The following is a 14,682-nucleotide window of genomic DNA, read 5'->3' as shown; positions in this document are numbered from 1 at the left end:
AAATGTAGTTCAACTACTGATAAAAGCATCCAAGATATATACTTGACCACAAAAAAATTACTTGTCAGGATCCCATATACCAAAAATAGTTAACCTATTACTCAGAAAACTGATGATGAGGTCGAGGACAAAGGACAATGGACATATGACAGACAGAAACTTTGTAACATAATATCTCTGTATATATGGTATGAAGCATTCAGGTCTTTTATTCCCTCAAATTACAAGCTTTATTAAAATAGTTTATTCATAGTATATTTGTCATTGCGTTGCTGGCTTACTGACATATAACCTTAATCACCTTATATTCATATGTACACCTTTCAAAGATTCTATAGACGACATATATATCTAATTTATCAACTTAACAACTGATGAACAAACATAATCATAAAACAAGGAATGAGCTGTATTTAGAAAGCCACTTTCAGGCTATTTTTACTTGCCATATTTCATGCCTATTTTCAAATCTATCAAGAACCATAACTCCTAAATGGCAAAAACGAAAACCATCAAAACCAAACTTGACCACCTATTCGTCATCTGTAACAGCATATTAAAATTTTAAGAGAATTGACTGAACAGTTCATAAGAAATTGCACAGAAATGACATTTGGTTAATGGAAGCTCATAAATGACATTTCAATATATCAACAAGAGTGCACACGCTGAAATGTCTTGCCTTCTTTACTGACCATTAATTTTATGTTGATAGTCCTAAATATAAAGCTTTACTACAAGTATCACATAAACTTAACATTATCCAAGAAAATGAAGTCAAGGTCAGATAAACTAAGCGGGAAATACATGTACACCTTACAATCATTCCATACACCAAATTTTGTTGACCTATTGTTTAGTTTCTAAGAAACAAGCTTAATCTGGAAAACTTAGCATTGACCAATCAACCATAAAAATGAGGTCAATATCAGATGAACCATGACAGACAGCCATGTACACCTTACAATCAATCTATGCATTGAATATAGTTGACCTATTGCTTTTAGTTTAAGAAAAACAGACCAAAACACAAAAACTTAACACTGAGCAATGAACCGTGAAAAGGAGGTCAAGGTCAAATAAAATCTGCCAGACTGACAAGTACATAGTAAAATATTTCCATACACCAAATATAGTTGACCTATTGCATATAGTATTAGAAAAAAAGACCAAAACACAAAAAGTTAACTTTTACCACTGAACCATGAAAATGAGGTCAAGGACAGATGACACCTGCCAGTTGGACATGTACACCTTACAATCATTCCATATACCAAATATAGTAGACCTATTGCTTATAGTATCTAATATATGGACTTTACCACGAAAACTTAACCCTGTTCACAGATCCATGAAATGAGGTCGAGGTCAGATGAAAACTGTCTGACAGGCATGAGGACCTTGCATATACTAAATATAGTTATCCTATTACACATAATAAGAGAGAAATTAACATTACAAAAAATCTGAACTTTTTTTTCAAGTAGGTCGAGAATCATGGACATATGACAGACAGAAACTTCATAACATAAGGCATCTATATACAAAGTATGAAGCATCCAGGTCTTCCAGCTTCTAAAATATTAAGCTTTTAAGAAGTTAGTTAACGCCGCTGTCGCTGGATCACTATCCCTGTCGAGCTTTCTGCGACAAAAGTCGCAGGCTCGACAAAAGCAGAATTTGTGGAGGGGAAAAGTGAAAATCATCCATATCTAACTTGACCTTCATTTATTCATTAGTAACAACATATTAAACTTTTAAAAGCATTGGTCATGTGGTTCATAAGTAACTGCACAGAAATGACATAAAGTGCCATTTTCCAATAGATCAAGGACCATAACTCCTGAATGGTGTAAAAGTGAAAATCGTCATTATTTAAATTGACCTCCATTTTGTCATCAGTAACAACATATTTTAATTTGAAAACCATAGGTAGAAGGGTTTATAAGTTATTGCACTGAAAATGTTGGAAACCAACATGCCAATACACTTCAACAATTTTATGACTGGATTTTTCCTTCGGAAAACCAAGTTAAAAATTCTTATTGATTACTGAACCATGAAAATAAGGTCAAAGTTAGATGAACATTGGTCAATCAAAAGTACAAATGAAAATATCTACACATTAACTTAGCAGACTGGAACATTCTACCTATTCTCATATATATACTTTTGTATCATATTCTACCCCAAGTATTATCTGGAAATCAAATTATAAATGCAACAACTTTCAGATGCAGCTTTAATTGACTCTCAATTAGAATTGTCAAGTTTTAGGATTATGAAATGGCAAAAAAAATCTTTAATTCACCCTATGATCTAGATATTACTGCTTTTTTAAAGTTTTTTACTTATTTGTCACAAAATCAAAAAGAGAACAAACCTTTACGACCAATCCTTCTCATTAACTTTTCAATTTTGTTTTTGTTTTATCACAATCTTGAGGAAAAACATATCTGAAGGTAGTTTAAAATGGTCATTACTATCAAAAGGCTTTCTGTAAGATACTTAATATGCTGGATGGACCTGAACATTATCACATCACAAAATAACTGTGTAAAATCTGAATAAAGTAATACCATTTGTATTTTTGATACATCTAAATTGAATGCATTATGTTTGCTGATAGGTATAAAAATGCTGACCTAAATGTAAAGATGTACTGAAACTGTCAAATAATGAAAATGATATATGAAGATGAATTGAATGAGAAATTATGCAAGACAAATAGCTGTTTAAATTTTTAATTAAAAAAAATAAATATATATCACATTATCATAAAACATAACAACTGCATATTTTGTAGAATTGCATCAATTAAAAATACATCAAAATCCTAGACTAGTTATGGTTATAAACAAAGCCATTTATATAAATATGTTTATAAAATACTAAAATGACCATCCAAATTCTTAAACCTATCATAATTAACTTTATACTACATAATTTTCTTCATGCAAGTTAACAGATCACAGTCAAATTGTTACCAGTAACCCTCAATTATATAATAGTCATGTTTATATTTTCCACCCTGATCATAAAAAACTTATTTAGACCTCTATTATACTTTAAAGTTTATGGATTTCTTGGTATCATAATTTGTTACAATATCTTTTTGTTTGTAAGAATTGCATTTTTAAACTTATATACAGTATATACCATTAAGACAGGCCTAAAGGGCATACCATACAGTATCAGGGGCAGATAATAACTCATCCAAGTTTAACGTGTTGTTTTTGGCCACTTGCTTATAGTATGCATCTGAATTTCCGAGAAAACAAATTGACATCATTAAATCAGTGGCGTGAATTGAAAGAAGTCTCAAAGGAAAACAAGGATTCAGTTAATGGAAGCTAGTAAAATCTACTATGGGAAATTAAGTTTGAGTTAAATTAACAACTGGTTACTGTTTAGCCACCAATAATATCAAATAAATGACAAAGATTTTGTATAGTGTTGTGGTAAAAGCAGCAAGTATTGAAAAATGAAAATATGTTTTTACCTCAAACATACAAAAATAAAACCGAATTATCTTGAAAATTAAGTAATGAAGGTATAATTACTTTGAATATGTCAATAGTGCATATAAAAATAGACTTTGTGTCATACTTTAAAGAAAAATTCCATCATGGGATCTCTTGTTTTGTATGCTCTTAAAAGTCTATAGCCTTACTTTAATTTTTTACACCAATTTTAAGCACCATCTATAAAAAAGAAAAATATATCAAACAATGTTTGTTTAGAAGTAAATACCAAACAAAAACAGATCATGCAACCTGAGAACAGATTAGAGACATTTATATGGCACACATATTAACAACATTTTATATGCAAGATATTCCTAACTCAAGCATAAACCAATCAAAATGTCCTCAATTCAAACACTAACCAATCAAAATGTCCTCAATTCAAACACTAACCAATCAAAATGTCATCAATTCAAACACTAACCAATCAAAATATCATCAACTCAAACACTAACCAATTACTATATCAACTCAAACTATTCATATCATTAGTGTATTTTTCACAATGAAGAAAATTTCAAGGATAAGAGAGAAATTTTAAATTACGACACATGATGAAACAGAGGTCTAGCTAGGTGTACAAACCATGCAGTTAATATGCATACAAAATGATATTCAAATTTGGGAACTGTTGGTTCATCAAAAAGAATCTTATTGAACAACACCTTTTACATGGCACTGCAGGAGTTTGGAAATAATCAACAGAAATATTATATTTATTCGTTGTTGACAGTAATCCTTACATAACATATTAAATAATAAATCAAATAAACAGTTTTGTCATGAGCTCATGACAACCCTGTCCACAAGCAATTATAAAACTTGATCTATACAATGTTTAAATCAAACATTGTATGCTTTTTTTTCTTTTACTGAACCAAGTCCATTTACTCTAAAACATTCTCAAAATAAATGCTTTCCTTCATCAGATTTGACATTATGTAAAACTTGTAACGATCGATCATAATATCCTGACACACAAAAAGTCAAATTTTTTAGTAACCAAATTCCTGACCCCTGTAATGACAACCGACAATTTCTTTACAGTTATAATTAGCTTCATTTTGACAACTTAGGACTCTTCAGTGATGCTTGAGGCCTAAAATTATTTGAAAATCCAAACCTAATAAAAATGTTCATCTTGAAGCATCCTATTGAATAACTTAGTTTTCAAGGTAATAACAAAATTGCACAAGACAAAATCCTTAACTTGAAAAGAGAATCTGTTGACATGGAACTTGGCACTGCATACAAATCCTGTAGTTTGGTCAAAGCAAACTAAAGACTACATATAATTAGACACTTTAAAAAAAAATCTTTAATTTTAGTGCACTTAGTTCTGAAAACAACAAAAATCATAAAACTAAGAATTGCATTTAAATTTCATCAGGATTTGTCAAAGCAAACTAAAGCTGCAAGATATGCCCACAAAATGGACAGTCTCAAAAGTATACAATAAAAACATGTTGTTTTCAATGGAAATATAAAACTAGGACATATAATTTGTTCCCAACGTAATAAATTAATTAGCTGACCGACATCATACTAAAAAAATCTGTTTTATTCCCTGTTCATGACGATAAGACTTATTAAGCAGTCACCAGTAACTAATCATCTATGATATTACTATAGAAGAGGGGCGAAAGATACCAGAGGGACAGTCAAACTCATAGATCGAAAACAAACTGACAATGCCATGGCTAAAAATAAAAAGACAAACAGACAAATAATAGTACAGATGACACAGCATAGAAAACTAAAGACTAAGCAACACGAACCCCACCAAAAACTGGGGGTGATCTCAGGTGCTCCGGAAGGGTAAGCAGATCCTGCTCCACATGTGGCACCAGATGAGCTCTTGGAACTCCCAAAACCACTTTTTGTCTTCAGTGGAATATTTGCATGACAACCTTTGCCACAAATTGAATTTGAAAACAAAATTGCAACGTTTAAAGTTTTTTTGTACTCCCAAAATACTGATACTTTGGAATAGGTGTGAAACAGAAACTAAACAAACAAAAATAGATTATTCTTATTGGTCAACTTAAAAATATACATGAATTAAACTTTATCCTTCTAAAACTTGTATAACAATAAATATACTTGTTTCATGGTAATAACAACAGGAGTGTGGCAATTTCAATCAAAACAATAAAATAAAAATGTTGTTGTCACCAATTCTATGGTGCTTGTTTTCGAAGTATCATTCATAATAAAAATATTGTTTTATTTTTTAATTTTGTATGTATGATTTGAATGAAACTGCCTAAAATCTGACACCACTGGGAGGTTTAATTACATGCATGTTCATACCAAAAAAGTAAAAATAGCTTTAACATAGAATAAACAGCCAAAAAACAAAATTTGTACATTGTATATTTGTACAAGCATGGATATATAATACTAGCAGTTTACTGCAATTTTCATTTACACTCTCTCATTACACTTCTTCCCAGAACATGCAGAAGATTAAAGTTTTATACAGTTCTGAAAGTTTCAAATGATTTTTGAAAGTTTAACCGTTACAAGTCACAATTTTACAAGTAATAAATTAATTTTCTAGTATTTTGACTGTTTGGTAAATCAAACATAAGCAATATTCAAATTCATTGATATTCTGAATATAAGGCAAACAAGATGATAAATTTGGATCAAAGCTTTTTTGGTGTATAGCCCTGATGACTGTCAGATATTGCTTGACTTTGTTCTGAAGGATGCAATTTTTCTTTCAAGTAACTGATTGCTTCAGCATGTTCTTTTTCCACATCACTGAGCATTAATTCTAATCTGTTGACATTTCCCTGTTGTCTATACTGTGACCAGGGTTTTGTTGTCTTTGATTTTGTTCCAGAATGTGAAGATGTATGTGGCTGAGAAACTCTGCTTGAAGGTTTTGATTTTGCTCCTTCAAATGAGAAATCAGAGCTTTCTAATGAAGAAGATAAAAGTTTTGATGTGTCAGATATTCTGTCAGAACTGTAATTCTGTTTGATTTCTTCCAACAACTGATTTTTCTGTATCTCTAACAATTCTTCTTTTTCATGCAACTTGCATTCAATTTCAGCAAGTTCAACTTCTAACAACCTTTTCTGCTTCATCAACTCCCTTTCAATCAGATCTCTATGATAGATAACTTCCTCCAACCGACTTTGTGTTGCTTTTTGCTTTTCCAGTTCAATTTTTTTTTCTGTCAATTCTTTTTCGACTTCTTCCATTTCATACAGCTTAGTCTGTAGCTTAGCTTTTTCACAGCGTAAGTTTTCTTGTGAAATAGATTTTTCATTAAGACTTTGAGCCAGACTTCCTATCTTTTTTTCACTATCACCCAGTCTCTCCACCAATTCATTTCTCTGTTGCTGTAACAGTTTAAACTGCTGATTAAAAGATTGGTCACATTTGTTTTCATCTTTAATTACATCACAACCAAGCTGTTCTCTAAGTTGAAGAACTATTGTCTCCTGTTCTTGAACTCTTTTCAACCATTCATCATTCTCTTTTCTTAACATATCATTTGTTTCCTTTAATAAAGAAACTTTCTGCTGAAGGTTTCCAACTTCAGACGAGAAATTCTGTTCTACATCTCGAGACTCCAATTTAGAATCTCTGTTCCATTTTTCTTTATCCAGAGCTTCTCTCAACAATGCATTTTCGTGAGTATATACAGATTTGGTTTCTCTAAGATCCTGCCTTAGTTTTGATATTTCTTCCACAATAGCAAAATGTTTCATATCCATTTGTGAGTAGCTAGCTTCCTCAGACTTTCTACTGCCTGATTCACTTAAAGCTGATGATGTCTGAGTATTGTGATTTTTACTGTCTGAGAGAAGACTATCATCAAATTTGGAATGTGAAATAAAATTCCCATCATTATTCGTTTTGTCTGAAAGGAGACTGTCTTGTGACTTCTGTTTTGTAAAAGAATTTTCCCCACTTATTGTTGACTGATCAGATAAATTATCTTGTAATTCTATTTCTGAGGAATGAATATTTTCAGGCATGTTCATAGTCGGTGTACTACAAGTAATTCCTGCAGACTCATCATTTCTAAGTTGACCAACATTTCCAAATTTGCCAGGTTTGACTGGTGATCTGACGGAGACTGGTGTCCTCTGCTGTAAGAAATGTTCCTCTAATTGTTTAATATAGGAATCTTTTTCTCTGACTGACATTTCCAAATGTTCCTGATATTGACGAAGATCATCCATTCTATCTAATTCATCATTCCTCTGATCCAATTCAGTCTCATACTTCCTGATTAAAGCATCCTTGTCTTTTAACAAAGTTTCTAATTCAGTAACCCTCCCATAAATACATGACATATCATCATGAATGCCTGTCTCAACATAACCAGCTGTTTCTTGTACAAGAATGTCCTCCTCTATTTTATTATCAAACTCACTTTCACTCTTATTTTCTCTATTTTCACCAGGAATCTTTTCTTCTTCATCATCAAATATGCATGTACTACTATCTACAATAAATTCATGATAATCAGTACTCTCAATTTCATCAACAGAGCAAGACAATGTTTTCTTCATTTTCAACAGTTCCTTGGCTCTCAAAGCTTGAATTTCTGACTGATATTTTTGGCATTGAGTTGTCAGTTCTTGAATTACATGTTCATTTTCATATTCTGCTATTTCAAATTTTGAACATGTATCATTGATTTCATCTAAAGCTCTTTCCTTATGACTTATTTCTGCTTCATATTTTTTGCAGTTTTCCTCATTTTCTTTCTTTAGACGATTATTTTTATGTTTTTGAATCTGTAGACTATCTGTTAGATTAGCACATTTATTACTCAATTCCTCCAGCTCAATGACATTTTTATTTGACTTTTCTTCAAGTTCTTTCAATAAAGTTTGCTTCACAGTAAGCTCTTTTTGATAGTGCTCACACTGTACAGATGTTTCCTGTGATAATTTTCTCTCGTTTGCTACTAAACTGTCTATATTCTCACATTTTTGCCTCAGTTTTTCAATTACAGAAGTACATGAATTGAGTTCCTGTAAATGGTTCACATTCTGTTCTTTATATTCTTTTTCTAACCTTTCAAATTTTTCGGTCATTTCTATCAGATCTTGTTCATAATCTTGCTGGTTTTCCAGATCAGATTCCAATTGGTTGCACTTTTCCTCATAAACGCAAGCAAAAGTTTCATTCTGTTTTGCATGTTCAAGTTCTAGTTCTAAATTTTTGCATTTCTCTTGGAGCTCAATGAAAGACCCAACCTGTTTCATTTCATTGGTATCATGTCCAGTTGTTTGTAACTTCAACTTATAAGAATCACACTGTTGATCTTGCTGTTCCACTAATCGATTTTTTTCCTGTGCTTCCATTTCAAGATTTTGACATTTTTCTGTCAATTCCTTTATGGTAATTTCTGTTTCCTTTTCTTTAACAAACAATACTTCTGAATCGGATTCTAGTTTTGAATTGTGTGCTTCCAACTGCTCTATTAACTGTTGTTTTTTCTGTAAATGCTTTTCGTTAATTAGTTCTAATTCATTAGTCTGTGATTCTACAGAAATACAACTTTTACAGTTACCTCCCCTTAATGCTTTGGATTCTGATTGTTTGGTTAGTTCAAGGTTTTGATTTTCGAGTTGATATTTTTGTTCCAATAAAGAACTATTTTCTACTTCTAATTTTCTTAATTCGGATTTAAAAAGCACTTTCATTTCATTCAGTCTGTGCTCTTGTAGAGCTTCACCCATCCCTATTTCTATATTTTGTTGCTTGAGGCTGTCTTCTTTCTCATGTAACTCACATTCCAGACTTTTAACCATTGATTCAAAGTGACAAGGTTTTGGAACACTTTCTTTTTTCAGTGCATTATTGGCTGTCAAAGTTTTCTTAGGTGGTAGTTTTGAATTATTTTCCCCTTGACTAATAATTGAAACCTCAGTTTCACCAAAATCTTCACTAATATTAATGAGTTCCTGTTCAAGTTGTCTCCTTGAAAGAGACTCATTTTCGAGCTGAATTGTCAGATTTTCACACTTGCTCATTAGATCTTGCTTTTCTTTACAATAAATGTTTTTCAAACTTTCCAGTTTCTTCAATAATTTATCGTTATCCAATTTCTCATCCTTTGTAAGTTCTAATGTGAAATCGAAATGTGGTGTGACCTCTCCTAAATGAGGAGAGTTAGATTGGATCACAGCAATTTCATTAAGAGTGTTTGGATCTAAGGTTTCTAAATCGCCACTAATATATTCGACAAAGAATTCACCTTGTGAATTATGTTCTGATTTTTCCATTTTAGATTCAGTCACATGATCTATGCTGAGTTTAAGATCACCCTGAGATAAGCTTGTTTGACTACTTCGAGAAGAATTCCATGAGTTTCGTTTGCTTACACTATTTACTTTTAATTTCCCATCAGATGATTGAGATATTCTATCTTGTGATTTATTAAGCTGTGACAAAGGTGTTTGATCATGGAAGAATTCTGCAACAAATTTTCCTTCAGTTTCGAAGTTTTGCCCAATAAATCTATCCAATGAACGATGTCTTACATGCCTCATAAAAGAAGAAGATTCTTTTTTATTTACTTCACTTATATTATCATTATCCATTAAATCAGTATCCTGAGGTAGATTTAGACTAAGAGATCTAACCCTTATAGGCAAGAATTCCTCCGTTGTTGTAACAGATTCTGATTTCAATTTGCTAGACTTAAAGATATCATCCTTAGAGCCAACATTTTCTATGAAAGCATCAACTGTTGGTGTAGAACAACTAGTAGATTGATTGACTTCTGAGAAAGATTCAGCTGCCTTTCTCAAAGCTTCCTTTACAAATGAAGCCTCCAGTTCAGTAGTGGGTGTTGACAAATCTGTTTCAGAGTCATTGTGGACATAATCCACTATTTCTGGTTTAAAACCTGGCCCAGCAGAGTGAAAATCTTCTGCAATGTTTATTTCTGGTTGAAAACCAGATAACTGGACAGTATTCCTGAGTTCTTGATATTTCCTTCTTAACATTAGACATTGTAAGTTCTGACAATCATATTCAAACTGTCCACTAAGACCTGGTGGATCTTTGTCCTGCTCAAATGATGTTGAAGGAGAGAATTCCCAATCAAGCAGGAGTGACTGACTACGATATGAATGTTGAGGTTGTTCTGTGTTTAGTTTTATAGGTTCCTGAAGGAATTCTCCCTCTCCCTCAATGTTTTCTCCCATCATGCTCCTAAGTTCATCCTCTAACTTGTCTTGTTGATGGTGTGAAAGCTCGACTTGTTGTAACAAAGCATCTCTAGCTTCTGCCAATTCCTATCAACAAATTATGAACAATACATTTACAATCCATATACAATGGACAAATCATCTTTTCTAACTCTGTATTGGAGAGAAATAGTAATTAATGATACATTTTATTTTTGTATTCAATCATTATATTAAATGTTAACCTTCAGATGTCTTTTCAGTGATTTTTGTGTTGATTTGCCTCATTGACATATATCCCACAACTCCTTTTATTTACCGAAATCAATTAAGATGCAGAAAAGCAAATTAAAGTCTTTTGGAGTAAAAATTTACTTTTTACTTCTCGTTACAATTTATCTTCTGTTCCGAGTGCACTACATGTATATTAAATATTGTGATATAACAATACCTGTTTACTGATATGTTCTGAAGTTTTTTAACTTGAATAACTGTCCTCAGATACAATAATCATAATATGATGTTATTAGCCTCATATTACTTTGTATAATAAATGCACATTTTCAATTACTGGTAAATAAAAATCAGTTACTGTAAATTCAGAAATTATTGCGATGTTTTTATTATTGTGAAAAATGCGACAGGGTTATAATTGCAATAATTTAAACTGGCATTTTGAAATATTTTATATGAATTAAACAGGATTTTTCTCAATATCGCAAAAATTAAAATCGCATTTTAGTCTAAAATGACAAAATCGCAATAATAAATGCATGCAATAATTTCTGAATTTACAGTACATCTTTCTATACCTTTCTATAATGTCAATCTTTTACTTAGATTAATTTTAGACATTTTCAAGTGTAAGTTGAAAACTCTGTAAAAAATAAAAATTGAAGATGTAATAAGTATACATGCCTGATTTTCCTGAAGTAAGTTCTTGACAACACCACTGATGTGGCCACCACCTTTCCTTTCATCTTCCATTGTTGCCAACTCCTGTAAATGTGCCAACCTTTGTTTCTCCATCTCCTTTTTAAGTTTTTTGTCGAAATCTTTTTTGACTTTCTGCAATGCTTTCACGAAAGATTGATCCTTCTCAGCACGTAAAGATTCAACCCTGTGATTAACATGTTGTTCAAAGTCCTTTTGCAACTCTTTTTGTTTCTTTTCAAATGTATGCATCAATTCAATTTGACGTTTACGGAACTGAAGTTCGTATTTTTCCTCTAGATCATATTCAATTTGCTTCTTTTCATGATCAATTCTTTGCTGAATTAAAATTTCTAACTCTTCCTCAGAAATTAATTCATCGTCTTCCTCCGCCTCTTTTTTGTCATCATCATCATCATCATTTTTATTGCTTTCCTTAATTTCCTCTGCATCATTGACATGTACTGCTCTTTCTGTTAGATGACTGTCAACAGCTTCATGATTGTCTTGTACATGTACATAATGAGCATCTTCGCTCTCTTTACTGTCTGTTGTAACAGATGGTTCTTCACTATTCTTTATATTTTGTTTTCTAAGTTCTTGTGATGCAAAATAGCTGTTTCTTTCCTGTTCAACACAAGCTAACTCATCAGACAAATTGTTTATCTCCTGTGACAGTCTTTCTCTCTGCTGCTTCATCTGATCATTTTCTTTTTCCAACATATCTTTTTTATTTTTCAGCTCAAAATGATCTTCCTGAAGCTTTAATAGTGATTTTTGTGTTTGCTCAAGTTCTTCCATGAAATCCTGATGACTTTGCTGTAATTTTTCTAACTGCTTAGTTTCTTCTGTAAGCTGGTGTGTTAAACTTTTATTCTCTGTTTCAAGTTTTACTATACAATCTTCACTGTTTTTGTGAATTTGTTTTAAATTTTCCAGTTCACAGCAAACTTGATCTGAGTGACATTTGTTTGTTTCAACTTTTTTTGACAATACTCGATTTTCATCCTGAACTTCTTTCAATGAACATTCAACATCACGATTCCGTTCAGATGTCTCTTTTAATTTCTGCTCTACATTAGCTTTTACTTGATCAAACTTTTCAATATCAATATTCAAGTTCTGAATATGTGTTTCATGTGCCACACATTTCTCATTTAAATCATTATTCATTGAGGAAAGATTTGATATTGTTTTCTGCAGTTTTTCTTCAGTCTCATTACTAGTCTGTACTAGTTGAGAATACTTGGCTTTCATAGCCTTTTTCTTCAGCTCTATGTGTTTACAATTTTGGAGCAATTCTTTGTTTTCTGTTTGTACAACAACAAATGATTTCTCTAATTCTCTACACTTCTGAGACAATTCTTCATAATCCAATTCCTTATCTTTAATTTGATTTTCTAGAGATTCAAGTTTGGTACTGAGTTCATGGTTGTGTAAAGATAGAGCAGATAATTCCTGAGTCTCATTCTTTTCTTTGATTTGTTTCAAGTCAGAGTATTTGAACTCAGCATCTTTCAAAGCACTTTCGGTTTGCTTACACCTTTCATGTAATTCATTTATTTGTAAAGAACATGTTACCACTTTTTGCTCTAATTTCTCTATTTGTTTTTCTTTTTGTTTCAGAATATCAGAATGATTCTTGTTCAGATTTATAACATCAATATCAGATTTCTCACAATCTTCTTTTATTTTCATGTTTTTCTTTTCAAGTTCTCCTATAGAACTTTCATACTCTTGAAAGTTAATTTTCAATGAGATATTCAAATTTTCAACTTCTTGTGAGAGTTTGTCACATTTTTCCTTCAATAATTTATTTTCTGATTGTAAACTTTCCCTATCTTTGTCTACAGCTTTTATTAAATCATTTTGCTGAACCATCATTTCTTCCTTTTGTTTTTCAAATGTTGCAGACTGTCCATTAATCTTTTCAACTTGTTTTTCAAGGTTAAAACAGCATTCTTTTGTTTGTAACAGTTGATTTTCATAATCTGAGCATTTTCCTTGCAATTCTTCTTTTTCATTTTCTAATTTACTGCTTTTATCTTGCATTTGTTTTAAGTCTGTCTTCATTTCAACATTACTTTCCTCTAGATGACCATATTTATCTTTTAACTCAATCAACTTGGTTTCACAACACATTTTATTTTCTGAATTTTCTTGTAGCTGTATTTCTAAGTTTCTACAAGATTCCTTAATTTTTGACATTTCCTCCTCAAATACGCAGCACTTCTGCTGCAATTCATTACTTTGCTGTTTATAATGAGAACATTTGTCCTCTATTTCAGAAATTTTCCATTGGTACACCTCACAAGTTTCTAACTGATCTTTGAATTTCTTTTCGTAGTCAGAGCATGCTGTGGTCATTTTTGACAATTGATTTTCATTTTCATTACACTTTTCAAGCAAATTTTTATTATGCTTTTCTAATGTTAAATATTTTTGCAAGAGTTCATCTTTTTCCTTGGCCATGAATATTTCTGTACTGTGATGCTTTTCTTGTTTCAGTTTGATATCGGAAATCAATTGTAGTTGTTCAGTTTTCAACTCTAAAATCAAACCTTCCTGCATGGTACATTTCTCTGTCAATTTATTTAGTTCTGGTCTTAAATGTGTCCATTGAATAAATGTTGTATCTTGTTCCTGAACCAAGTCTGTGTTAACCAAATACAAATGGCTGATTTCAGTTTGGCATGCATTACATTTCTCTTGTAATTGCTGATATCTATTTTGTAGCTCACTATTTATATTCCTGAGTTCAGTAACTTCGGCTGCTCTCTTTTCCACTTCATATTCTAAATCATTCAACTTTTCTTTTTGTTTATTTTCAATTTCTCCTACATATATTTTCCATTTATGTGTTTTAGTTTCCAACTTTTCTTCACTTTCTCTTAATTGTCCTTTCAAATCCTCAGCATGAATTTTCCACTTTTCCATATCTTTCAGATTTTTACAGTTTTCTAGTGCTTGTCTTTGCAGTTCATCATTTAGTGACTGGCTCGTGACAAAAGCTTCCTCCATAACCTGTAGTGATGATTCCATGTCCTGCT

At 31.6% G+C, this 14,682-nt stretch overlaps 1 protein-coding gene across 9 annotated transcripts in view; it reads right to left on the bottom strand.

The window, feature by feature from the left end:
- The window catches only part of LOC127730431 (A-kinase anchor protein 9-like), a 163,007-nt gene that overhangs the window by 112,788 nt on the left and 35,537 nt on the right, over positions 1 to 14,682 (bottom strand). The gene's annotated exons all lie outside the window — the stretch shown is intronic.

The sequence above is a fragment of the Mytilus californianus genome, unplaced genomic scaffold (genome assembly GCF_021869535.1).
Source record: "Mytilus californianus isolate M0D057914Y unplaced genomic scaffold, xbMytCali1.0.p SCAF_2, whole genome shotgun sequence".
NCBI classification, from domain to species: domain Eukaryota; kingdom Metazoa; phylum Mollusca; class Bivalvia; order Mytilida; family Mytilidae; genus Mytilus; species Mytilus californianus.
This window is presented reverse-complemented; position numbering and strand designations above follow the sequence as displayed.